The 24,638-nt window shown below is 42.6% G+C and overlaps 2 pseudogenes; both read left to right on the top strand.

Moving 5' to 3' along the window:
• The first annotated feature begins 469 nt into the window (after positions 1-469).
• LOC146635063 (uncharacterized) lies at positions 470-2,506 on the top strand (annotated as a pseudogene).
• A 5,033-nt stretch (positions 2,507-7,539) lies between these two features.
• Positions 7,540-23,979, top strand: LOC146635062 (uncharacterized; annotated as a pseudogene).
• Positions 23,980-24,638: the final 659 nt, after the last annotated feature.

Raw genomic sequence — 24,638 nt, 5'->3', positions numbered from 1 at the left:
TTGTTTTAATTCATTTTATATTTTTAACTATTTAAACATAATAAATTATATTTTTAATTCTACAGTTTTGTTTCGTGTGCTTTTCCCTCGGCGGCTCTGCCTGTTTTGAGGAAGGTTTCCTTCCTTTAAAAAACACAAATCACCTGTGGAAAGAAGATAAGAGAAAGATAAAACTCAGCCTTTCCGCACCGGTGTCACATATACAGAATCTACATTCGAATCAGAAACCACAGAAGTCACAAGAAAATACAAAGATCATATTTTATAAGCACACATTGAAACAACAATATCATCAGTTGAACTTGAAATTTCTTATGCGTAAAAGATTTTCTCTGCTGATCAATATTTCTTCAATAATGTCATTTTCATTACAACTCTCATTGTAGCATATCATTGTAATGTGATACTGCCACCAGAAGGTGGTGGAAACACACCAACAATGTGTTTGTTGACATGTTTGATTCCACCAATGGAGGGAGTTTCAGTTTGTTCCACGACTGCATTTCACTCACTGCCTCTATTTGTATCTCTGTCACTGCAGGACCAACATGGAGTGAGAAGTCAGCGCTCTCAGGAGGCTGACAAACCTCACAGAAGAAAAGGAGAGAAAACCTACAGCTGTGATGAGTGTGGGAAGTATTTTACCCGGGCTGGAGACTTAAAAACTCACCAACTCTTCCACAGTGGAGTTAAAGCGTACAGCTGTGACTTGTGTGGAAAGTATTTTACCCGGGCTGGATACTTAAAAACTCACCAACTCTTCCACAGTGGAGTTAAAGCGTACAGCTGTGACTTGTGTGGAAAGTCTTTTACCCGGGCTGGAGACTTAAAAAGACACCAAGTCATCCACAGTGGAGTTAAACCTTACAGCTGTGACTTGTGTGGAAAGTCTTTTACCCAGGCTGGAAACTTAAAAACACACCAACTCATCCACAGTGGAGTTAAAGCGTATAGCTGTGACTTGTGTGGAAAGTCTTTTACCGAGGCTGGAAGCTTGAAAACACACCAACTCATCCACAGTGGAGTTAAAGCGTACAGCTGTGAGTTGTGTGGAAAGTCTTTTACCGGGGGTGGAAGCTTAAAAACACACCAACTCATCCACAGTGGATTTAAACCTTACAGCTGTGAGTTGTGTGGAAAGTTTTTTACCCAGGCTGGAAACTTAAAAAGACACCAACTCCTCCACAGTGGAGTTAAAGCGTACAGCTGTGACTTGTGTGGAAAGTCTTTTACCGAGGGTGGAAACTTAAAAATGCACCAACTCATCCACAGTGGATTTAAACCTTACAGCTGTGAGTTGTGTGGAAAGTCTTTTACCCAGTCTGGAACCTTAAAAAAACACCAACTGATCCACAGTTGATTTAAAGCACACAACTGTGAGTTGTGTGGTAAGGCTCTGGAATTAACGTGTACAGCTGCGACTTTTGTGGAAAAAGTTTCAGTGACAAACAGTACCGAAATATTCACTTACGGATTCACACTGGAATTGATGTTTCCTGCTGTGATCAGTGTGGGAAACTGTTTACAACAGATGCACAGTTACAACAACACATTGAGGAGAGACCTTATAAATGACCTGTGTGAGAAGACTTTTAAAGCTCCAAATCAGCTGAAAAAACACCAACAGATCCACTCCAGAAAGTAACTCTAGAAGTGCAGTTACTGTGAGGATGTATTGATTTTTTATCTTGTAATTTTAACCTGATTGTTTGGAAAAATGAAGAAGTAACCCGAGTTTTATAGTGTAAACTGTAAAATTTAATTGGACGTTGGCAGAGATGCTTTTTATTTCAGGCGACGTTCAGGATAAAATTGTTGAAGGAATTCCCTGACATACAATGTCTTTGTTTAGGAGTGGAGCAAAGCACACTGATCCATTTCTCAACCCTGTCGTCACTGTGGTGGTGGGCAAGCGTTTCTCTTTAACCTTTGTGGAAAAACCTCCAATCACGAATGGGACCTAAAACCACATCAACGTAGCCACCCTGGAGACAAAATGAACTACTGCAAAGAATGTGGGAGGGGCTTCCACACACCAAGTACATTAAAACTACATGACCTCTTCCACAGTGGGGTCAAAAAGCACATCTGTGACCAGTGTGGGTCATCCTTCACCACTGCAGGAGCGACACCATACAAGTGCAGACACTGTGACAAAAGCGTCTCACAATCAGGTCATCGTAACAAACATGAACGTACACACATGGAAGTGAACTTCAGCTGTGACCAGTGTGACAAGAGCTTCAGGAATCTCAGTTCATACTCCGAACACAAACGATTTCACACTGTAAATAAACTGTTTCACTGTTACCAATGTGCAAAAACCTTCACTTCATTATCTGCTCTATGCAAACATCAGCCTGATCATGCAGGACTGAAATCACTGGATCACAATGAATCTGAAGAGAGAGAAAGATCCTCTTCTGGTTTCAGGGTCAGACTTAAAAACCTTGAGATCAGGCTCCACAGAGTTCAGATGGAATCTCCTGTAAAGAGTGTCAGCTGATGCCACACTTGGATCTGAGGCATCTCTGATTTCTGGGGCTGCAGTGAAAAATCCTGAATGTTACATTTAGGAAGCTGCATGTATAGATATGCATATGCAATTTCAATCCTTCATTCATATTTAATCTTTTGCTGAGGTAAAATCTTCTCTTAAATCATTTTCTCCCAAAACTACAAATATTTTCACAGCAGTTGCTCTAAAAACCTCAAAAATGAACTAAATCTGTCCACCAGCTTTGAAACAACACCTGCCGTGACGTTATGTCCAGAAAAAAAGAAACTCAAGCTAAACTGGTTTTGGGCTGTACTTCCATGTAATACCAGTTTGTACCAGAAGATGAACCAGTGAGGCTGTGTAACCTTTATTCAATTAAGCAAAGAACACAATCTTATTCACAGTGGCAGCAAAGAAATGTTGAAAGTTAAAAACAGCAGCACACATCAGAACCATTTTAAAGATCACAGGTGACTACTTTTACTTACCGTATTTCCCGGACTACAAAGCGCACCTGAATATTAGCCGCACAAGCTAAAATGACAGTTAAAAACAGCAGCACACATCAGAACCATTTTAAAGATCACAGGTGACTATTACTTAATTCAAATTCTGTTAAACCTCTATTTTTTTCTCCACCTTTCACTTTAGTGTATTTAGTCCTTGAAGTCCACATGTTGTTTTTTTTTAATGAATTTTGATCCACATGTTCTGCAGCTGTTTTCTTGTTGATTTGAAGTTTGTATTATGAAATCCTGATAATGTTAAAGTGTTAGTTATATTTGATGAAGTCTGTGTAGAGTTTATCTTATTAAACAGTTTGGTGTGAAAAATAAAGAAATGGTCTCAGAACAAGTAGTTTGACCCATTATTTCTGATTCAAACTAATTTAACTGTTTTCAGTGGTACATGTGGAGGTTTATCACAGGAGGTGACTTGGCTGTTCTCCACTCACACTGAAGAAGGATCCTGCAGCTCATTAAAAACTCTAAAATGATCTTGAAGGAAAATTTGTTTGATTTTTCTTAAAAACATGCTGTTGGCAGTTTGCAGTTGCAATGCAGGATTGTGCTGCTGCTCGTCTACAGGACTCTCATGGAGCACCACTTTGAAACTTTGTAACTCTGCAAAATACAATATATAAAGACCAATGCTGGGCAATTAATTATATAGTTACTTCTTCAAAAAAGTTACTGAGTATTGCAAACAGCAAAGATTTTGCAGCTGTTTATCTAAAAATGCTGCTAAGGGATTTTTTTTTAAACAAACATTATAAAATATTTACAGAACAATCAGCCGTTCTGCATCAAATCTGATGCCACACAAATTATTTGTGCCTCTCCAAAAAATAATTTCTGTCCACTATGAGTGTTGGAGCTATTTGTTCTTTATTTTATTTTTTTTGTGAAATTAGTTAAAGTTTGTTGTTAGTTTACTTATATTTTGGGGTTTATTTGTCGGTTAATATTTTGTTTTAAATGATTTGTTTTGTTTGTTGTTATTTTGTTAAATTAGTCAGTAAGAGCTGTAGGGCCATTTCGTTTCTATAAATAAAGAGACTGGTACAGGACCAGCATGCATTGGGGTGGGCCTATGGTTTTTTATCAGAGCAGGAGAAGCAACAGGAAGGATCTTTTTATTGCTTACCAAGATGGATAAATAAACCAAAACCAAAACTTTCAACTAAAAGGTTTGGACAGTGGACTTCTTTTGCCTGCGTACGAAATATTACCTCAGTGCAGCAGTGGCTTGTGGACTTTAAGTTGTGGGACGTTTGATCATTCAAAAGTAAAGGAATTGCCACTACACAAAGTAAAAAACCTTTCCGTGGACAAAGGAATAATCCTTCATTAATGGATATAAGGATTTCAAGGATCACCGTCGAACTCGAATAAAAGTTATTGGATCGTCTGGTGAGTAATCCAGACGGATTTGATGTTGAGGCCTGGATCAACATGTCACTCGTTCATTCAATTCAATTTCAATTCAATTTTATTTATATAGCGCCAAATCACAACAAAAGTCGCCTCAAGGCGCTTCATAGATACAGAGAAAAACCCAACAATCATATGACCCCCTATGAGCAAGCACTTTGGCAACAGTGGGAAGGAAAAACTCCCTTTTAACAGGAAGAAACCTCCGGCAGAACCAGGCTCAGGGAGGGGCGGCCATCTGCTGCGACCGGTTGGGGTGAGAGAAGGAAGACAGGATAAAGACATGCTGTGGAAGAGAGACAGAGGTTAATAACAGATATGATTCAATGCAGAGAGGTCTATTAATACATAGTGAGTGAGAAAGGTGACTGGAAAGGAAAAACTCAATGCATCATGGGAATCCCCGGCAGCCTATGTCTATTGCAGCATAACTAAGGGAGGATCCAGGGTCACCTGGTCCAGCCCTAACTATATGCTTTAGCAAAAAGGAAAGTTTTAAGCCTAATCTTAAAAGTAGAGATAGTGTCTGTCTCCCGAATCCAAACTGGAAGCTGGTTCCACAGAAGAGGGGCCTGAAAACTGAAGGCTCTCCCTCCCATTCTACTTTTAAATACTCTAGGAACAACAAGTAGGCCTGCAGAGCGAGAGCGGAGCACTCTAATAGGGTGATATGGTACTACAAGGTCATTAAGATAAGATGGGGCCTGATTATTTAAGACCTTGTATGTGAGGAGCAGGATTTTGAATTCAATTCTGGATTTAACAGGAAGCGAATGAAGGGAAGCCAAAACAGGAGAAATATGCTCTCTCTTTCTAGTCCCTGTCAGTACTCTTGCTGCAGCATTTTGGATTAGCTGAAGGCTTTTCAGTGAGTTTTTTGGACATCCTGATAATAATGAATTACAGTAGTCCAGCCTGGAAGTAATAAATGCATGAACTAGTTTTTCAGCGTCACTCTGAGACAGGATATTTCTAATTTTAGAGATGTTGCGCAAATGGAAGAAAGCAGTCTTACATATTTGTTTAATATGTGCGTTGAAGGACATGTCCTGGTCAAAAATGACTCCAAGGTTCCTCACCGCGTTACTGGAGGCCAAGGTAATGCCATCCAGAGTAAGAATCTGGTTAGATACCATATTTCTAAGATTTTCAGGGCCGAGTACAATAACCTCAGTTTTATCTGAATTAAGAAGCAGAAAGTTAGCGGCCATCCAGGTCTTTATGTCTTTAAGACATTCCTGCAGTTTAACTAATTGGCGTGTGTTATCTGGCTTCATGGACAGATAGAGCTGGGTGTCATCTGCATAGCAGTGAAAATGTATGCTATGTCTTCTAATGATACTGCCTAAGGGAAGCATGTATAATGTAAACAGAATTGGTCCTAGCACTGAACCCTGTGGAACTCCATAATTAACCTCAGTGTGTGAAGAGGACTCTCCATTTATCTATCTATTAGATAGATATGATACAAACCACTGCAGCGCAGTACTTGTAATACCTACAGCATGTTCTAATTGCTCTAATAGGATATTATGGTCAACAGTATCGAACGCTGCACTGAGGTCTAGCAGGACAAGCACAGAGATGAGTCCACTGTCAGAGGCCATAAGAAGATCATTTGTAACCTTCACTAAAGCTGTTTCTGTGCTGTGCTGAGCTCTGAAACCTGACTGAAACTCTTCAAATAAACCATTCCTCTGCAGATGATCTGTTAGCTGTTTGACAACTACTCTTTCAAGGATTTTTGATATGAAAGGAAGGTTGGAGATTGGCCTATAATTAGCTAAGACTGCTGGGTCTAGAGATGGCTTTTTGAGTAAAGGTTTAACTACAGCCAGCTTGAAGGCCTGTGGTACATAGCCGATTATTAAAGATAGGTTGATCATATTTAAGATCGAAGAATTAATTAATGGCAGGACTTCTTTGAGCAGTTTTGTAGGAATGGGGTCTAAAAGACACGTTGATGGTTTGGAGGAAGTAATTATTGAAGTTAACTCAGAAAGATCAATTGGAGAAAAAGAGTCTAACTTAACATCAATGGTACTAAGAGTAACTGTAGATAATATTACATCTGTGGGATGATTATTGGTAATTTTTTCTCTAATGATAAAAATGTTATTTGTGAAGAAGTTCATGAAGTCATTACTAGTTAACGTTAAAGGGATGGTTGGCTCAAAAGAGCTCTGACTTTTTGTCAGTCTGGCTACAGTGCTGAAGAGAAACCTGGGGTTGTTCTTATTTTCTTCAATCAGTGATGAACAGTAAGATGTTCTGGCTTTGCGGAGGGCTTTCTTATAAAGCAGCAAACTATTTCTCCAGGCTAAATGATGATCGTCTAGATTTGTGACACGCCATTTCCTCTCCAGATTACGAGTCATCTGCTTTAGGGTACGTGTTTGAGAATTATACCACGGAGTCAGGTACTTCTGATTTGAGGCCTTAGTTTTCACAGGAGCTACAGTATCCAGAGTCGTACGTAGTGAGGAGGTGAAATTATTAACAAGAGAATCGACCTCTGTTGGGGTAGCGTTCAGATAGCTGCTCTGCTCTGTGTTGGGCATTGGAGATGATAACAGTGGGTGGATTATATTCTTAAACTTAGTTACAGTGCTTTCAGAAAGACATCTACTTTGATAAAGTCTACTCTTCACCGCTGTGTAATCAATTATTGTAAAAGTAAATGTTATCAGGAAATGATCAGACAGGAGAGGGTTTTCAGGAAACACTGTTAAATGTTCAGGTTCGATGCCATATGTTAAAACAAGATCTAGAGTGTGATTAAAGTGGTGGGTGGGTTCTTTTACATTTTCATCAATGTTCATCAAAGCTGGTGAGTGATAATATTGTTTAAGCCGTAAAGGAAAACGGTGAAGCTATTGGAGTTTAAAGACATAATTTCACTACAAAGACTGATGAACTGAGTTTTGACGTACTAAATTGGTGCATAAGTGGATCGCTAATTGAAACATGCCAACGCCCTCTGTGGAAATGTTTGTTCGCAGCAAAAGGCAGGTAAATGGATGTCATGTTTGTACTTTAGGCTATGGATTCTCAGTGTGCTGTGCATCTTTATAAAGTTTGAAATAATCCAAGAGGACAATAGAAATGTCGGATATTAAGAGTAAACGAGAGGATGACACTGAGATGCAAGCGGAGAAATAAAGGGTTAAAGTTACGCCAAAAGGTTTGGATTTGTATATAAAGACATGCCAAGAAAAGCGCAGTTCAATGTGTAAGCAAGCATCTAAGTACATGGGGAAAATTTCCGCTTTAATGACCTCATATGAGAACGTTAAGGAAGTGTCTTCTGAATTTGGGAAGTTTATTAAATGCTATCAAGATGCAAACGCTTTGCAAGAATCCTTTTTAAGTTTGCCACTGCCAGAAGATGAAGTGAAAAGGCAAACCGCACATTATCAGTCTAAGGTGACAGCATTCTCTGTTTTTATGGACAAAGTAAAGGTTTGGTTGCAGGAGGCGGGCGAGCCGTATACTGAACAAAGCAATACTGTTCGTAATGATAAAGCTGTTGAGAGTTTGTATGAAATAAAACCTGAAGACAGTGTCTCTAATATCTCAAGTTTAAAACCACCTTCAAAAACCTTGTCACAGCAAAGTCGAATTTCATCAACATCTTCCGCATGCATTAAAGCTGCGGCTGACAAGGCAGCGCTCATGGAGCGACTCGCTGCATTAAATAAAAACATTCTATCGAAGCGCAAGAGGAAAAACTGAGAAAAGAAAGGGAGACATTATCCTTGGAAACAGAGCTGGCAGCCACTAATGCAAAGCTTCGTGTCTTAAAAATAAATTCAGTTTGTAGCTCTGAGCATTCTGATGGAATGAACTCTTATTTTGAAAGAGGGCACGTACAAGAAGCGCCTAGTTTAAATCCTTGTGCCGATACATTTGTTCCAACATCAAGAGATTACTCTGGTATAAATTCTGCATCTGAATCACAAGTAATCGTACCTAGACAAAGTCAAACCCAACATCAGGTTGATGATTCAGCTCAAGTGACGCAGCAAACACAGCCTCAGTCTCCTACTTTGACTGGGAATTGCACGAAGGAGATTGTAAATATTATGCAAAAACAAAATGACATCACTACTTTGCTTGTAAAACAAAACTTATCTTCTGTCCTTCCCACCAGAAACATCCCTGTGTTTGATGGAGACCCTTTACAGTACAGATCATTTATGAATGCCTTTGAAAATGGAATGGAAGCTAAAACTGATAACTGGAGCGACTGTTTGCATTTTTTAGAGCAGTTCACTAGGGGGCAGCCTAGAGATTTGGTGCATAGTTGTCAGCATTTACCTCCTGAGCACGGCTATTCCACAGCCAAAGATCTTCTTGAAGAACATTTTGGGAACGAAAATAAAATTGCCTCTGCATATATGGAGAGGATTGTGAGTTGGGTACCTATTAAAAGTGAGGATGTGAAAGGTCTACAGTCATTCTCTCTTTTTCTTCAAGGATGTTCGAATCTAACACAGCAAGTTGTTTATATGAAGGAGTTGGATTTGCCCTCAAATATGAGAATGGTTGTTATGAAGCTTCCATACAAATTGAGGGAAAAATGGAGAGTTGTTGCCTATGAACTGCAGGAACAAAATGGTTACAGAGCAGTTTTCACTGATCTGGTTGCCTTTATAATAAAACAGGTAACAGTAGCATCAGATCCAGTGTTTGGAAACATCCAAGACTCACAATCTGGAAGCAGCTTTAAAGCTTCAAGTTCAACCAAGCAAAGAAAAAAGGGAAGTAGTTTTGCCACTAATGTCAGTACAGTGCCAGGAATCAAAGCTCAATCAACTGGAAGCAGAACAACTTCCGCCGTTCTGCATAGTTGTTTGTTTTGTTCACACAGCAATCATTTACTAGAGAATTGTAAGCAGTTTAAAGCTAAAATGCATCAGGATAAGTTGACTTTTATTAAGGAAAGGGGAATTTGTTTTGGTTGTTTAAAAGTTGGTCACACAAGCAAAGACTGTAGGAGTCGTTTGGATTGCGACGTGTGTCACCAAAGTCCACTCTTTTTAACTCACTTGTTCCATCTGTCCTGCTCACGTCTCCAATGGTTGTACACGTTATCATTAACGTGGCTTCACTCCACATTAGCCACGCCACTTTGCTAGCTAAAACACTGGTTTCGGCACATAAGGACGCTGTCATAGCCTGTCAACGACGTTGATTAGCTGCGCATATACGAATTTGAATCACGTGATTGGCTGGACTATGGGATGAGGTGCCATTGTTCTAATCCCATACTGGAGCAGCCAGTCACTTACTGACTAACACTGCAAAACAGAATTGTTAACGTATTTACTTTCATTTCAATTCCGGTTAGAATTTTATTTTATGTGCAGCACAGAGACCGTGCCAGCAGTGCGCAATTGAGCACACGCGCAGTTTAGAGGGAACATTGGTGATGATTATCAGAAAGTGAACAAGGTCTCATGGTTTGATGCTTGTCCAATGCCTGAATTGACCTGGACTGGTTAAGCACTGCTTGTCTTATTTTATGATGCTGGATTTAACCAACGCTTACTGGCAGATTCCCTTGTCTGCAGAGTCCAAAGACAAAAACGGCCTTCTCCACTCTGTATGGTTCGTACCAATTCATCACACTTCCGTTTGGCTTATTTGAAGCCTCTGCCATTTTTTAGCACCTCATGGAGCGGTAGCTGCTTCCTCAAATTGCATATGCTGTTTTCTACCTGGATGATGTTGTTGTGGTACCCCTGTGAGGTACCACACAGTTAAACGGTTAAAGGAAACCTCAGAAGAATGGCAGCTAATTCCCTTTTTGCAGCATGCAGCCAACGAGGTATTTATTGATTTATCGTTGATGAGAGATTTTTTAGTTTTGTGATTATGCTTAGCTGTAGCTTCATTTAAAGGAAGAAGAGCTTGTGAATTGGAACCAACACAGGAAGAGCGATTGAAGCCATATGTGTAGAGGAATGCGGTGACATACGATACCATACCTCCTGTTTTAACAGACAAGCTGGCGCTCTCTCTCTCACTCTCCCCCTCCTTTTATGGGAATGTCTGAATTTCTATACATACAAAGTTACCTCCTTTTTCAGCAGATAAGCGAAAGGTTTTCTCCTTCTAAGGAAAAATTATCAGTTCCATACATGCCACTCCTACTGCTGTGGAAACTTGCTTTAAGTGTAAATAAAGGATGTTCTGAATGCCCTGGGCGGTTTTTCTGTGTCACATCGGTTGAGCAGTGACCGCCCATGCGTATGTAAAAAATAGATATCCGAGTTGTAAGTTTCTTTGCCTTCTAACAACTTTCTCCTCACAATCGTGTTTGTTGTACAGTGTTATTTTTAGTCCCGAGTTTTATTTTGTTAATGCTGTATAGTTTTCACGGTAGCTTTGGAGAGAAGTCTTCAAATAAACCAGTGACAGAAAATCACTTGCGTCTGCCTGTGCTTCGAGGGAATTATACTCATGTAGCTATGATGATGTTTGCTAGTTCACCTTACATGCATTAATGTAATAACATGGTTAGCGTACTCAACGTGAATTACACATGAACAACATTAAGCTACTCACGCAGAGAAGAACGGCTGCTGCTGCCATCTTCGTCCGTCATCATTTCTGCTACACTGGCAGGGCTAGGGGCCAGGACTCTACTCTTCGTGTTTTTGGGGGATGTTGCTAATTCCGGGTCCGATAACAGGCACCACACCTGCAGTAGATGTACACGGTGTGAGGTCTCAGCAAGCTATCAAATACGGCGCATTTCTCGGCTTTTAAAAAAACGCTATGCGTCACCAGGCGGTTCATCAGATTTGAGGTGTTACCTCCTTTGACAGTATTGCAGTATCTGATTAAAACACTTGTAGCAGGCTGCTGAGTTTGCATCTTTTGCTGTGAAGTACAGCCAGACTTTTGACCGCTTTGCCTTGGGCATTTTTTTTTTTAAGATGGCAGACTTCCTTTATAATGCCAGCATAAATCAAGCTCATGATAATGCCACATTGTTTGCAGTTAAGTGAGAACTGTCATGAATGAAACCTTTGTTGTTTTTTAAATTATGCTAGTGATGCCTTCCTTATTTGATTCACAAATTCAAAACAAACATCATCTAAAGTTAAAGTAACAATAAAGCCTTAGGCCTGCAAAAATTGCTTAAATAAAAGTTACCAACATGTGTCTATTTTGATTTCAAGGGTATAGCAGTAATGAAATAAAATACTGAAATATAACTGTGAAAACTATATACAGTTTTTATCTCTGCACAGCACTGATTGTTATTAGATTAGTTGCTATTAGTCTGAAGGTGATGAAACAACTTACTTGTGTCTTAACAGATTTTTAGATGCAAGGATCTTTGGCTTGTATAGTAGGTGTTTGTAGAAGACCCCAGAATAAAACTAATATGAGAAAATATATGAACTGACAGGATATTTACATTACAATGACACTGCTGTCATAAAATGACATCAATATGAAAATTGTGTGAGTTTGATGTAAATAAACATTTCAAACAGCATCGTGACGTGAATTTTTAATGTGACCTGCAAGTCACTTTGACCTGAAAATAATGATAAAAATGTACCGGACAGATTTTTGTTACTATAGACTATTGTGGCCCTGGGTCAAGCCTCAGCATAGCAGACAAGTATTGAAATTCATGTGTGTTGTTCACATTCATGAAACTTTCTGAATAATAACTTATGTCCAGTGTTTCTTATATTACATTTTTAAGCATATTTTGAAAGGCTCAGCCATCATTCCAAGTTTAGAGTCAATAAGAACTAGAGGCTTAGGTAAACCCTGAGCCATACATAAATTCTGAATGCAGGGTGACACAGCTCAGTTTCAAATACTGAAATTAATATAAATGCTAAATCTGCTCATATTCATGCTCAGCCTAAACCTGCAATAAAATAACTGTCGCTCATTGGTACCCTAATTTTAGAATGAGGTTTATCTTGCTTTGTTTTGATGAACAAATAAAAATGTATTCCTTTTCTTATATGTTCAGATACATATCAGATAGCATACATGTAAGATCAGACAATGCCAAGGCGGCTCCACCAGTGGCACTACAACCCTCTGTATCAGATCCTATAAGACAGCACAGAAGCACCCTGCTGCCATTCTAAAGTTGACTTTCCAGTTTTGAGGATTATATTAGTGAGCCTTAATGCTGCAATTTATCTGCTGTCACCTTTTCAAGAACTTATAGGAATCCAATACCAGGGCTTAAGTCAGTAACCTCCAAGAACTATGGTAACAAACAAAAGTAAAAAACAGTGGTTAAAGGTTGTTCTGAGGGTCTTTGAAAGGCTTTACTGCATCTCAAAAAGAAAGCCCAGACTCAAGAATCATCTGAAACCTAGCTGACAACAGACAATGGAAATTGAAAATACGGTAAGTAAAATGACCAAGAACACTGTGATGATCGTGTCCACAAACACACAATTGAAAAACTCTAGTATTACTAATTATATTTCACAACCATATAAATCAGATACAGAATAAGGTTTAATGCTGCCAACTTATTTTCACATTTAAGATTTTTTTTTTTTTTTTTTGGCCTGTCCCGTTTGGCTCTTTTGCCATCAGAATTGTTGTCTAAAGGCAAAGAAAGATGCCCAACGGATTTACTTTACCAAACTGACCATCCCAGCCTTGCCGTAATGGTCCATTTGATTCACCTTTTATTGTTTATTTTATTTTCACTTACTGAATACGGGACAGACTTGACTGGGGGAAAGAAGGGGAGAAAGAAAGAGGGAAAGAGAAACAGCTGAGAAGAGGGACGGGGGAGAAGGGCAAAAGACAAAAACCAACAGAACGGGCAGAGAAAAAAAATGCATATATCAATCACCTGGATCACCTGCTGAGAAAGAAAAAAGAAAGCAAGCAGAAGAGAACAAGAGTAATACAATAAACAACATCACAATGATATATGGGAATATGACAGTAAATACTAAATGTTAAACATTATTGTGCAGCACATAAGATCAACAGAACACAGTGTGCTTTGAGGTAGGAGCCAAAAAGGGTGTAGTTTGTGGGTGTGATCACCCGTGTGTACACCTGTGAGCATGGACGCGCTTGTTTTTTGTTTTTTTAAAAGGTTCCTTCATGTAATAATCTGCTAGAGGGTGTGGGGGGGCCACAGCCCCGTCCTCCAGGGCGTGAAGCAGGTGTGGAGGAGATCAAAACTCCAGACATCCAGAGGCCCCCAGAACACAAGAGACCAAGGAAGACCAACAGAGGGGCAGCTGCGCCACTGTCCCGGAAAGAGCTGAGGAGAGTCCCAGATGAGGGCTCACTCAGCAGCCGCGGAGCAGAAGCCAGGGGGAGTTGCAGTGACGCGCCCGTGAGCTCCGCCGGCAGCCAGCTGCGCCTGAGTGACCGAGCCCCAGGCCGAGAGGCCGGGGGCACCCCACCTCCGAAGTGGCCCGAGCGAGCCCCAGGCTCAAGGCCCCGATAAGCGGCCGCCAAGGAGTGAGCCGGTGTGTACCTGGACGCCCATCCCCGGACACAAAGAACCACCAACGCACCGATGTCTGAGGGGGTCCGCCACTGGCAGGGGAAGTGGTGGTAGGGGGAGATAGGCCTCCAAACCTTGGAGGGCCTGAGATGTCCCCAGAGAGGTGGCGCCTGACACCCAACCTGACATATAGACACAGACATACAGGCACACACAGATACAAACATCCATTCCCACCCTCATGCTCTCATATGCACTTACTCCACACTCAACCAACGTGGAGACAGACATAAAGAGACGTTGTACACACGATCACACTCCCCAAGCGTACTCTACAAACCGGGTCTAGGTGCCCCCGCCCCTGGAGGGGGGAACTGCACCCAGACCCAGGTGGTGTTTCCCTTTTCCCTGCGGTGGGGGGAGGCAGACCGCCCCGACTCCGCAGCAGCAGGAAGGCTCCACACTCCAGACCGCAGTCGGACGGCCAACTCCTCCTCCTAGTCCTAGCCCCCCTGCTCCAGCAGGTCGCAGAGAACGGGGGTGAGAGAAGACTCCGAACCTCCCTCCACCCGCTCATTGTAATGTTGATGCATGTGTGTTCTAAGGTGCATTTAAAACCCAGGAGGGCTTGGAGCTACCTGCCAGAGAGCAGCAGGTAAGCGCATGGTCCCTCCTGCTAGCCCTCAATGTCTACGTGTATTTAAAATTGAGAGGTGGGCAACGATGCCAGGGGTGGGGTGTACACCCTGATGGTACTTTGGACTCCGTGTATCGTGCCCACCCCCAAGATCCTATATGTATGTGTAATGAGAGTGTGAGTAATGTGAATGTCTAAGTTGTGGGATAAAATTGAGGCAGAGGCAGCCAGAAGGGGACAGAGGGGGGGGGGGGGGTAGCCTCCTCTGCACCCTGGTGACATACCCCTACTCCAAGGCCCTGCATGTGTGGGTGGTTGTGGTGGAGCGGGAAGAGGGAGGCAGCTGGAGATGGGGAGGGAAGGAAGGGAGGGGCAGGTGCCTTGGGCATTTTTAATCTGTAGCTCTGATCTAAAAGAACGTACGTACCTGGACCCGCCTACTATCCTCGGAAACGTAAAATGATTGGCTAGAATCTAAAGTGTATCACAGCTCAGGAAAAAAAAGCACCAAAATAAAGCACCGAAATGTGCGCTGCTTTTCGGTCTGGTTACTACCGTTTATGTCAGAACCGGTGCCATCATGGCACCGGATACCGGTATCCATCCCTAGACATATATTTACTGTTTTGCTGCTTTTAATGGAGACCAGGGGTTCCATTATCTGGTTGGTATTGTTAGTGATTAATTGTTGGATTGAGAATTTAAAATAGTGTAATAAAGAAAAAACACTTTAGTTCTTATGGAGTCTCTTATTGGGTTTATGTGACATACAACTAAAATGACAGCTTGTAAAGGTGAAGAGACAGTGGGACTGGCCATCCTACCTGTGTCAGAGAAGAGCCAAGGTTAAAGCTGTTTACAGTTAATAATTTGTGAGTAACCTAAATAAGGTACTCACCTGTCCTGGTTGCTTCTTGCAGGATGTGGAGCATAAGAGTGAAAGCAGCTTAATCACCTGTTTAAGGGCTCTTGGAGCAGACCAGTGTGCCAGGTTAGGGAGTATGGATAAAGAGGGTTTTAATTTATATAGTAATGGGTGAAGCTTATGTTATTGGTTTGTTTATAGTACGTGTTGGAAATATGTATATGTTTGTGATGTGCTTTAATGTTATTGCATGTTTGTGTGTGTGGAGGGTTATGTTTTCATTTTGATTAGTTAACCCCCATACTTGGGCTATTCCGGAACAGTATAAAATTGGTAAATGGCCTGCATTTGTATAGCGCTTTTCTAGTCCATAGGACCCCAAAGCGCTTTACACTACATTCAGTCATTCACCCATTCACATTCACACACTGGCGATGGCAAGCTACATTGTAGCCACAGCTGCCCTGGGGCGCACTGACAGAGGCAAGGCTGCCGGACACAGGCGCCACCGGGCCCTCTGACCACCACCAGTAGGCAAACATGGGGTTAGTATCTTGCCCAAGGATATTTGGCATGCAGCCAGGAGGCAGCCTGGGATCGAACCACCAACCTTCTGATTAGTGGCTGACCTGCTCTGCCACCTGAGCTACAGCCACCCCAAAAGCAAGCCATTTTGTTTAGTTATAGTTAGTGTTCTTGTGCTCCTATCATGTTCCTTCATTAATAAAGTGCCAATCCATGGATGTCTTTTACTCCAGTCTTGCGTCATATTATTGGACAGAACCTATGACCGCCGGCCAAAACTGACACTGTTATTGAACTGTTTAGCCAGTAAGACACTGTAGAAGACAATGTGATGTGTTTATTGATATGAGTAAGGAAAGTAACTGTTATGAAAGAAGATGTTAATTAGAGAAAATGAACCAGTAAAGAGAGTATATTTCACTGAGGATGTGAAATAAGTAAATGTAATTGATGTGAATGAGGAACCTGCTGAATTATATATTGAAAGCTCATGGTAGTGTTTATATAGCATTTGTTTGTGTGAAATAAATCAGACTCAGACACAATCTGGAGGAATACAGAGACACATGCTGTCTTCCTTACTCTGCTCTTCACCTGCTTTTACAGGTAACATATTTGTCATCATGGTCTTCATCCTTGGGACCCGTAACAAATCTTGGGGGCTCGTCCAGGATTGTCGACACCTTGCAGTTGAGACTGATCCAAAAATGACATCTGGGACCAGGACGGGAGCTGATGCGAGCTGAAAGTTGGAGCCGAGACTGATCCATGGTTGCTAAGACGGTGGGTCCAGCGGGCCTGGGTCAGCAAGAGGTCGACGCAGAGAAGGCTTCCCTGATGCAGAGATAGTTTGTGGAGTGCTCAGGATATTAAGGCCTGGAACTTTTAAAGATATGTTAATCAGTAAAGACGATTTGACTGTACTTGAACTGAAGGGGTTTCTCCATGCCCACCTGAGAGAGAAAAATAGTACAGAACTCTTTCAAGAATTAATGTGTGCCAGAAAAGATGAAAGTGAGACACCACAGCAGTTTCTCTATCGGGTGACAGGGTTGAAGCAGTGGGTCCTCTTCATATGGGACCCAACCTAACCTTAACAGTAGCAAACCAAGTCTCCCCTCGCCAATCACATCAGAAGTAGTTAACCAGCAGCAGGGTGAGGCACTCGCTACGTCTGGTGTTATGGCACCCCACACTAAATGTGGGGCAGTTGCTAAGCTAATCAGTAAGAAAGCTCTCATACATTGCAATTTGAATGGCTTAGCAGTGAAAGCAGTACTTGACACATGTGCTCAAGTTTGCATCATAAGTAAACATTGGAAAGACTGATACTTGCCTGACTTAGTCATGCAACCTCTGTCTGAAATCATCAAGGAAATTGATGAGTTGAAAGTTTGCGCAGTCAACGGGGAAACCATACCATGGCTGGGTACCTGTGATGGCCAAACCCGTGGCCACACTCTAAAGTCGGTAACTTTTGTATTTTCATTCTTCATTTTGAACATAGTAATACATTTTAGTTTCCAATAACTTTATTGATTGGTTTGGATACATTTGTTTTATTTGTAAGCGCGCACATTTAGTTTACTTATGTATTCATACTACTTCATTTCTTTGCTTTCTGACTAACCTTTGTCTTTTTATTTCTTACCTGCTATCATCCCTGGGAGTTGCCGGACAAAAGATGGTAGCCAGGGTTTGAAACCATTAAATACAAGGGAAGATAATTGGACCACACCACCACTTCCTGCTGAAGGGGGGAATGTGTGTTTTCTTTACTTTAAAAACAAAGTATTTGTATTTAATTAAATATTTGAGTTTAGGGTTTAATGGTTTTTTTTGGTTTTCTTCTTTAGTGTTTAGTTTATTAACAAACTAGATTGTACTGCATCGTTTGTGATTTATGATTGTGTTTTGTTTGTTACCCCTCATGTGTCATAATGGTCTGATCAGCCATTATATATACCCTTGTATGTCATTTCATGTTTAGGTCAATTATGTATGTTTGAGCAGTCATTTGGTTTGTTAAGTTTGCAGTCTTTGCCTGGGTTCAGTTTTGTTTCTTTGACCTCTTTTATGAGCTCAACATTTATTAGTCTTGTAAATATAATTTTTGGGGGTTAAATAAATGGAAATTATATTTTTCTAATAATTCCTGGGCTCCTCCTGTTTTTCAACTCGGTCCATCACAGTACCCATCATGATCAACTTACCGGGGGGTGAAGACCCCAGCCTCTCCGTCAGTATTCCGGTCCTCGTCAGTACCTTGCCTGTGGACAAACCATTGATCGGTTTCAATGTCTTGGAACAGATCATTGAGGAGCAACTAGAGCAGTTGATACCTACTCTTGTTACCTTGCTGTGTAATGCCATCTGTCTTCCTCCTGAGAATGGTGAGGTGGTCAGAAGCTTCATTCAGACAGTAGAGCCAAACATTACACAAGGGTACTTGAGAACAGTTGAAAGGGATGTGATTATCCCTCCTGAACAGGTCACCTGGTTAAAGTGCCCCGTTCCATCAACCATGAATCCACTTGATTGTTTAGTGCTGTTTGAGGCTGATGAGGGCAACCAGGCCCTAAAGCGGTTTGATGTCTTGACGGGGTTAGTTGAAATACAGAATCCAGCTAACCCATACATCACCATTGCTCTAAGTAATGACACCAAACATGATATGACCTTAACAAGGAAGATGGCCCTGGGCACCTTACAGCCAGTTGAACATATTGTGGAGGTTGAGGCCTCAAGCGAGTGCCCACCTGCAATAACGGTTCGCAAGATAATGGTGGAGTCAGCTGGACCTCTCCCAATGTCGTGGTATCCGCCAGTGAATCTTGATCATTTGGAAGAGGAACAAAAAGAGATTGTCCAGAGAATGTTGTTTGATGAGTGCATCATTGATGAGTGGGTCTGGGTTCTGTTTCCCCCTCTGGGGGTGAGGGTACCTGGACCCAGGGTGTAGAGTATGTTTGGGGAGTGTGATTGTGTGTACATGTCCATTTATGTCAGTCCTTACGTTGGGTGAGTGCTGAGTGTTTGTATATGTGTGCATGAGGGTGGGAGCGCATGTTTGTGTCTGTGTGTGCCTGTTTGTCTGTGTCTATATGTCAGGTCGGGTCTTAGACTCCACCTCTCTGGGAACTCCCAGGCCCTCCAAGGCCTATCTCCCCTCACCACACTCCCTGCCAGTGACTGATGCTCTCAGGGGTCGGTGCATTGGTGGTTCTTGGTGTCCGGGGCTGGGCACTCAGGTATGTACCGGCTCACTCCCGGTGGCTACCTGGCGGGGCCTGGCACCTGTTGCTCGGTCAGGCCTCCTCCGGGGTGCGGGGGGCCCTCGGGCAAACCTGGGAATGCACCTAGAGAAAGCCCCAGTCGATCCAGGAGAGAAGGACAACCGTTGCCCAAACGAAAACCTGTAGTGATGCCATATGTGTCAGGAGTATCGGAGCAGTTGAGACACATTTTTTCTAAACACCGGGTCTCTGTGGCTTTTAAACCCCAAAATACACTGCGCCAAAAACTGGTCCACCCTAAGGATTGAGTCCCCCGACACAAACAGAGTAACATAGTGTATGCTGTTAAGTGCCAGGAGGATTGCCAGGATTTTTGCAAGCGGATGGCACAACACAGAAGAGCTACCTCGTCAGGCCAGGACTCTGCAGTCTATTTACACCTACAGGCCAGTGGACACTCAATGATGAGGATGTACACATCCTGGACAGGGAGGAACGCTGGTTTGAGCGCGGAGTCAAGGAGGCCATTTACATGAAAAGGACTCCCTCCAGGGTCTCTCCAATGCAACAGATCTGGCTTTTGCAGATTACATCAGCCACTTTGTCTCTCCAATAACTCCATACCTGCCCTGGATTAGGTCTCTGGAGGTGCTCATGTGTGAGAGAGTACCAGCTAATACTGTCCTCTCTCTATTCAGTCATCCTGAGCATGTTCTGTTGGAGTTTTCTTCCTGTTGAAATGGAGTTTCTCCATCCCAACTGTCTCCAAAGTCCCCACAGGGTCATAGGGAGTCATATGATTGATGAGTTTTCTTTGTTTTCTTTTTGTTATTGTAGAGTATTTACCTTACAATAAGAAAGTGCTTTGAGACAATATGTTGTTGTCATTTGGCCCGATATTAATTAAACTGAAAAGCATTTTATTTGGAATGGTAAATGGCCTGTATTTATATAGCGCTTTACTAGTCCCTAAGGACCCCAAAGCGCTTTACATATCCAGTCATCCACCCATTCACACACTGGTGATGGCAAGCTACATTGTAGCCACAGCCACCCTGGGGCGCACTGACAGAGGCGAGGCTGCCGGACACTGGCGCCACCGGGCCCTCTGACAACCACCAGTAGGCAACGGGTGAAGTGTCTTGCCCAAGGACACAACGACCGAGACTGTCGAAGCCGGGGCTCGAACCGGCAACCTTCCGATTACAAGGCGAACTCCCAACTCTTGAGCCACGATCGCCCGATCGCCCCCTAGCCACGATCGCCACGAGACCAATTTTATCATCGCAAGGAAACAAAGGGTCCTCCAAATGTGACCCACAAATATATCCTTCATATGAAAATGTATATGAATGCATTTTAGAAAATATATATTAATGTGAACAATTAAAAAAAAACTTTTACAGCCTTTTCTTTCATTTTTGGAATCAAACTACAATATTAGTAGAAATATGTGGAAAATGCATGCGATGAAACATGTTTGGGTCTGATCTTTTTTTCCTAATTGAATATACCAGGCACAGGACTGGTATAGGACTGCACTCCCTTCCACTCATTACCTAAAGCAGCAAACGTAAGCTATTTTTATTTAGTCTAAAGTACAACAAGGAATATCTGTAATCGCTCATCTGCTGCTTTCCCAGGAGTTTGGTTGCTTTCTTTTCTTTACATTATTATAACTTTCAGAAACTGTTCAACTGTTAGAAATCATTTCTAGAATAGTTTTGGATTTAGACTGTTAAATTAAGACACTAAGAGATATGAGGAGGAAAAAGTCTTCTCTTAAGAATTTGAGGTGGATGGTCTCAGCAGTGAGAACTGAAGACGTCAGTTATGGACAAACAACCATCATAATGCAGCTGCTCTTTCTCTTTGACTGTGAACAGAGACAAGCTAGCTGCTCACCCTGATTACAGCCATCATGCTAAGCTATGCGAAAGAAACCACAAAGAAAGAAAGAAAGAAACCACATCATGACTCTTTTCTGAGCAACCTCCTGTTCCTCCTTGTGTTCCTGCTCCCTCAATTCATTTCAATTCAATTTTGTTTACATAGCGCCAAATCACAACAAAAGTCGCCTCAAGGCGGTTTACATTGTACAGTATATCGTTCAGTAATAGATACAGAGAAAAACCCAACAATCTAATGACCCCCTGTGAGCAAGCACTTTGGCGACAGTGGGAAGGAAAAACTCCCTTTTAACAGGAAGAAACCTCCAGCAGAACCAGGCTCAGGGAGGGGCGGCCATCTGCTGCGACTGGTTGGAATGAGAGAAGGAAAAGAGGATAAAGACATGCTGTGGAAGAGAGACAGAGGTTAATAACAGATATGATTCAGTGCAGAGAGGTCTATTAACACATAGTGAGTGAGAAAGGTGACTGGAAAGGAAAAACTCAATGCATCATGGGAATCCCCGGCAGCCTACGTCTATTAATAATGGATTGGATTTATATAGCGCTTTTCAAGGCACCCAAAGCGCTTTACAATACCACTATTCATTCACATTCACACACTGGTGGAGGCAAGCTACAGTTGTAGCCACAGCTGCCCAGGGGCAGACTGACAGAAGTGAGGCTGCCATATTGTGCCATCGGCCCCTCTGGCCAGAACCAGTAGGCGGTAGGGTAAAGTGTCTTGCCCAAGGACACAACGACCAGGACAAAGAGCCCGGGGATCGAACTGGCGACCTTCTGGTTACAGATGCGCTTCCCAACCTGAGCCACTGTCGCCCCCATTGAATGAATGAATGAATTGAAGCATAACTGAATGAATGAATGAATTGAAGCATAACTATGGCTATGTTCACACTGCAGGTGAAAGCGCATCAAATCCGACTTTTTTGACCCTATGCGACCCATATCCGATCATGGTATGACAGTGTGAACGGCACAAATCCGATATTTTCAAATCTGATCTGGGTCACTTTCGTATGTGGTACTGAATCCGATACATATCTGATGTTTTAGAAAGCGACTGCTGTGTGAACGGTCATGTCACATTAAATCCGTCTTTTACGTCACTGACACAAAACAGACGCCAATTATCAGCGCCGGAGAAGACATTGCGAATGCTTCCTGGCCATCCAGTGAAACTGTTGGGAAGACAACATTGGAGAAACATTAACATTTTATTTGTACTGTATAATCTGCAGATTCTGACAGAAATTTGCAACTATCCTTTGAAGCACCGCTCCTCTTAAACAGCAATAAGGATCATTATTAGGTTATTTACATTATTATGTAAATAACAGAATAACTTAAAGCAAAAATTGGGAAACGTGAAGTCCGAAGTCTTTATATTAAGGCCATCAGTCAAACAATACTGTTTGCTCTGGGTCTAAACAGAGCGCGTTGTGTGTGACATCTTCTTTTGCGCATGCGGGGCCGCTTTGAGCGTTCACACTAGAGCGCATTTGCTGGCGCATTTTATTTATAGTGTGAACAAGCAGACCAGAAAATCGGATTTGATCAAAAAATTGGAATTGAGCATTAAGACCATCAGTGTGAACGTAGCCTAAGGGAGGATTAAGGGTCACCTGGTCCAGCCCTAACTGTATGCTTTAGCAAAAAGGAAAGTTTTAAGCCTAATCTCGTCACGCTGACAGATCTCTTCCTGTTTAAATAAATGTTGTAAATAAACTGATGGCATCTCTTAGGCTTCACTTCAGTTTTAGTTATAAACCAGGAGACGGTCTGAGGCTGATTTTGACTTCACTCTGATGGTCACAGAGAACAAAGAGCTAAATGCAGGAAATCAGGATAAGATTTACATTCAAAAATTTAAAAACACATTTTGTTAGAAATCAGCACATTTAACGGTCGTGTGTAGTGTTTATAAAACAGAAGAAGACAAAATCGTCACACACTGAACTTTAGATGATTAATCTTCCTGCTGCTAATATATGAGTGAAGTGTTTAAACTGAAGCAGCAGATTTACTCACTTTTAGAAACTGTCAGACTTTAAAGTTTAAAGAAAGATAAGAGTCCACAGGAGGCAGTGTGTGTACAAACTGTAATCAGACAGGGTGGAGGTTCATCCACCCAACACGTGCTCCATGCTGCTGACTGTGATTCGGTGGAAGTAGACGATGTAAGTGTAAAACAATGAAGAAGAAGGTCCTTTATGATCAGGTGGAGAACAGCAAAAAGAAAGGAATGGTAGCCAAGAGGTATAAAACCTCCTACATACATACATACAGTATGTTTATAGATGATATCACTATTTTGTATTTTACGTGCACATGCACGTAAAAATGCTGTACCCATTAAAGAAGTGTGTCAAACAAAGCCCATGAAAAGTGTTTAAATTGGATGTTTAATTTTAAGTGCATCATAGTTTAAAAATGTATTTAACACTGTGACTCGCAGGTAGGTGCAGATTTATTATGAGGAGTGGATGAACAGAACAAAGGGAGAAAATGGCTGGCTGGCTGGACAACTGACTGGAAGGCTGAATGGCTGGCTGGATGAACAGGGGTAGGTGAGGCTGACGACGGAGCTGAGGTTGGTGTGGCTACTGGCTGAGCTACAGATTGAGCTAGTAACGGAGATAAAATTACGGCTGGGGCTAGTAAGGCTGGTGCAGGGGACAGTTCAGCTAATCTAACTAGGGATAGTGCGAGGGCGTGAAAGGCTGGGTCAGGAGGTGGATGAAGTGGTGACGTAGCAGGTGAACCGGTTGGCTCTTCCAAGTCTCTAGGGAGGTCAGGCTGGGTTCTGGCTGCCCTCAGCCTGGGCGCTGGGACGGGCACGGAAGGCGGCTGGACACCAGTCACCCCCACCTGAGAAACAGAAGCGGGTGTGGAGTTAGACCGGGTGGCAGCTGCCCTCCTCCTGGGAGCTGGCACTGGTGTGGGCGTAGACTGGGCCCCCATGCTGGTGGGAAATGGCTGAATAATGGGTGTGGAAATAGTGACGGTGTGTGTGTGTTACTGGCAGGTTTATGGGAGAATGTTCGGGTTTTCCTGCCACCACTATTTACAGTCTTTGGAGGAGCAGAGCAGAAAAACTCTTCCCAGTCCACTTCCTCCTCTAGGAGGGAAACGTCCCATGAATCAAAGATGGGTTTATTATTGGGTTGAAGTGGAGAGTCAAATGAGGGTGGAAAACAGTCGCTGGAACCCACCACCGGGAATTGCTGAAAATAGTCCATTTTATGGCGCCGCTTTCTCCGGGAAGAGGAAGCGGCCGGGATAAACAGCTGAGCCTCTGGCGCGGTAGCCTCCGTTGAGCCGAGGTGGGAGGCGTAGCCGTTGTGCCGTGGCGATGGTGGAGGTCCGGCGAATGAGGCGGCAGGTGTGTGAGCGAGGAGCGGAGTGGCGAGAGAGGGAGCGGCCGAAGCGCGGCGTGAAACATCCACTCTCCGCGGCAAATGCTCCGGTACAGGTGAGGCAGCAGGTGGGGGAACGCGGCGTCTCCGAGGCCCGCCCAGAGCTAAGACGTGCTCTCGCTCCGCGAAGAGCCGCTGTC

The sequence above is a fragment of the Diplotaxodon limnothrissa genome, linkage group LG3, assembly GCF_057381915.1.
Source record: "Diplotaxodon limnothrissa isolate DT_005_m linkage group LG3, D_limnothrissa_male_GT1.1, whole genome shotgun sequence".
Lineage (NCBI taxonomy): Eukaryota > Metazoa > Chordata > Actinopteri > Cichliformes > Cichlidae > Diplotaxodon > Diplotaxodon limnothrissa.
This window is presented reverse-complemented; position numbering and strand designations above follow the sequence as displayed.